At 35.0% G+C, this 3,865-nt stretch overlaps 1 long non-coding RNA gene across 1 annotated transcript; it reads right to left on the bottom strand.

The window, feature by feature from the left end:
* Positions 1–718: 718 nt before the first annotated feature.
* Positions 719–3,570, bottom strand: LOC144573286 (uncharacterized). The gene is made up of 6 exons (XR_013517923.1): positions 3,412–3,570; positions 2,110–2,185; positions 1,713–1,796; positions 1,399–1,470; positions 1,223–1,300; positions 719–1,143 (listed from the first exon to the last, which is right to left on the bottom strand). It is a non-coding gene; the product is annotated as an uncharacterized LOC144573286 (long non-coding RNA).
* Positions 3,571–3,865: the final 295 nt, after the last annotated feature.

Genomic DNA, 3,865 nt, shown 5'->3' with positions numbered 1-3,865 from the left:
CTTGATTTTATATGAAAGAGTTTAATCGGCTTAAAAGTTTCTCAAGTGCTATTTACCTGTGATGTATCTATAAGGATTTTACTGAAATATTTTCAGTTATTACCTCAATTAATTCAAATTAAACAACCATCACTCAAAACTTTAAATTTTAATTTTTACTACCCATGCGTCCTCAGTCCGCGCACCAAAATTTAGTGCACAGACTGAAGAAGCGCACCAAAAAATATTGGGGCACGGACTGAGGGTGCGTGGGTTGTAAGAACTGAAATTTGGATTTTTGGATAGTGATTGTTTAATTTCAAATTATTGGAGTGCCAACTAAAATAATTTCAGAGGATTTTAACGCTTGATAGGTGGTACATAAAATGGTCAAGCAGTTTAATGGCAACTTTAATTTACATTTTTTTTGAAGCTTGATAGGGATGGCAATACGTGGATAGATGTACCACTGAGTACTCAATTTAGTTATGGTTTTGAAAGTCCGATTTCCTAATATGGAAATGGAGGTATGAACTTTTACGTAAATTGACGAAGTTTGTACTGTTAATTACTTTAATTGAATAATCGTTCCACAAACATCCTTGCCAATCAGACAACTCCTTAATTATGTTTCTGCTCGCATTTATGAGATGTTCATGGTTCCACAAAAGTTAAAACCTACAAGCACCGATCTATCACATGCTACACTTTTTTTAAATTGAATAAAAATAAATAAACATTTAACATAAAACTTCTGTTATTAATCAGATAAAAAAATTACAAATATTTACATAGTAAATTACAATTGAGTAAAGAGGATTAAATACAAAGATGGGAGAATTGTTGTTATACCCATCGAAATATTCTAAATTGCCTATTTCCCATCACAACACTCAAACTTCTTATTTCATACCACCCCATCAAAAACTTCTAAATATCCAATTTCCCCTTCAAAACATAAAAATTGCTTATTTCCCCACTAAAAACAAACAACTTTTCTCATTTCCCTTTCTTTTTAACCTAAATTTACAGCCTTCCCGCTATTTTTTCCATCTTAGGAGAGGAGGGGGGCCTCCAAGAGGATAGTGGTACTATGTGACATATGCCATATGGCTTTGCAGTGGCCCGTATGCTGTCTATGTACTTCATAAGGTCATTAAACTCCTGAGAGAATATAGAATAGAACAAGTGAGCTACAACCCGCATAGTAAATGCCAAAGGAGAAGTAAGATAAATAAATAACCTCTTCTGTAGGGTGAAACACAGGAGCTTCATCAAGTATAGGCCTGCACAATCCGTCAGGTCTCCATCTTGCCACAACCTGCTCAGTATTTGTACCACAAGGAAACCATAAACACTTAAGAACAAAAAGAAGAACAAGAACAAGAAAGAGAAAAGGATTGACCATAGAACCAGAACCTTTCAACAGTCTTCACAATCGGGGCAAGGGCATCCCCTAATAACTCCATTCAGTAGACTATTTACGGATATCTGCGAGAGAAAAGACAACACAAGTTTATTAAATAGCAAAAACACAAGTATAGAGCATGTGTTGCATAGTAAGTATTGAGTGCCTCCAGAATTATGTACTGTCACATTTCATATAAATGAAAATCGAAATGCACAAAAAGTGTTATGAAGAAAAAAATTGGGTAATTTAAGGTGCTTTTGGTATAGCTGCAGTTTGGGTTGTCCTTTTTTTCATGGGTAAAAAATATTAAAACAGTACTTACCTTTTCTCACAGAAATGAAGATTCGAAGAACTTATCCGCCTCTCAGTCTTTTGCCCCTTGAGAGCTCTGCTCCACAAGAGATTGCTAATATCAATTAAGAAAAATTACGCTAGATCAGAAAGGTACAATATAGGAGGATAAATAATTATACTTAAACAAAAAACAAACAAAAGGTACAAATTTGCCTACTGTTTTAAGCATAAATGTGGCATGCATATAAAATGCTAATGTCAAATGGGATACTAATATTTTTCCTTCCTAAGTCACATCAAATTTAGATAATACAATCATTTTAGGTTTATATCAGATAAAGGTAACTTTTCAAGGTAGCTTATTTAGGGAAGTAATACACCAATCTATTAGTTAAATTACCGCCAATTTTGAGCTGTATTCATACCTTTTCCTAGACCATTCATGCTGAATTGAAGTGAACCGATCCTGTAGTTACTCGTGAAAAGCTCTCATTTTCTTATCTGAACAAATAGTAAAAAAAAGAATAGCATTAGTAACTTAAACAGGAACAGATCAATCATTCATCAATTTGGAAGAAGAAAATACCAAAGATGGTAATAATATTTGCTCATTGATTCATATTATGATCTCGATTGATGAGCAAACAGAGAAGATAATGAATACCACATGCGTGCACTAAAGTTGCACCATCAAAGCTAACTCACACTTTTGAACATCAAGTCATCCAATAGAAAATAATGAAGCCACAAAAGTTGTTACAAAAATGAAAAATTATTTACTTAATTGTTTTTTTAAAATAGCAAAGCACTATGAACAGATAACCAGACTCATATCTGCAAGTACTACACCCAAAGGAAAAAATATAAAGAACCCGCAGACTCAGATTGCGGGATGGGTTGGCCTAAAAATAAGTAAATTAGTAGATAACTTTTCATGACTCTAATCTTTAAAATAGTTCAATTAAATCAACTTCAAAATTATGTAGTGCTAGATGAAACATGAATGAAAATACTTGGATTCACCACATTACCCCATATAGCATACAGAGAACAGAATTTTGGAGTAAGCAAATCAACAATATTATTTGCGAAAGGAAACGGTTCTACAGTAAACTGCAAATAACGTTTGCGAAAGGATACAGTTATTAATACTTGGCAAAGTACCAAGTATGCTGGGAAAATCATCAAACACTTGAGAGGAAGGCACAGAACTATGTGCATGCGATCTTTTTAATTTCTTAATATAGATTATAGATTGAAAGGCACATGTAACGAATGTTTGTTGTGCAAGCCTATTTTTGTACAAAATTTGTCTTATAAAGCTACAATAGTACAATAAAATAAAATAAAAACAAAAATTTAAAACATTTCTGTAAAACCTAATCTCAGTTATATCATAATTTACAACGATAGTGGTGTTATTATCATTAGATATACTATTGGATTTCCATCAGGGTTTCTAAATTGAAAACGGATACTTCTGTCATGTGATTTGTGAGAATATCCATCGCTGAGATGATAAACCTTGGGTCATAATTTCTGATTTGCGACGAGAATCTGCTATGAAATTTTGAAAAAAAATCAGAGCAGTGAAACTGGAAAAGTAGGGTTAGGGTTTCCGATCTAAGAGTAAGAATACGATTAGCTCACATCCTGAGACTGGTGCATAACACGCGCTTCGCAAAAGAGCGCTCAATCAATTAGAGGGGAGAAAAAGGAGAGGTTACTTGGATTTTCAAGTCGATTGATCGTTCGAAGACAGATTCGTGCAAAATTGATCGGGCGCAGCGCCTAGAGAAGGTAGAGGATTAAATTCACGACAAATGAGAGTGAAAGAAAGCGGAGGAGAGTTGCTGAGTTGGCCGTGTTTCGGAGCAGCCTAATCGGGAACGCTATCCTCTGCGGAGTTTTTGCGTGCGGAACTTTTAATCTGGTCTGTTCGTTTCGGATCGGACGGTGGATTAAGGGATCATCAAATTTTGAATTTTTTTAAATTGGGACAAGATCTGATCTGGTCCGTCCGATTCGAAACGAACGGACCAGATTAAAATCTCCGCACGGAAAAACTCCGCAGATGATACTTTCCCGCCTAATCGAGGGTTTTCGCTCTTTAAAACAGAAGGGAGGCGCTAGGGTTTGCATGCGGACCGTCTGATCGGAATTCTGGCTAATCCAGTCCAG

This window comes from Carex rostrata, chromosome 21 (assembly GCF_964058835.1).
Source record: "Carex rostrata chromosome 21, lpCarRost1.2, whole genome shotgun sequence".
In the NCBI taxonomy this organism is placed as follows: Eukaryota; Viridiplantae; Streptophyta; class Magnoliopsida; order Poales; family Cyperaceae; genus Carex; species Carex rostrata.
Note: the sequence above shows the minus strand (reverse complement) of the source record. Positions and strands in the feature narration are given on the sequence as shown.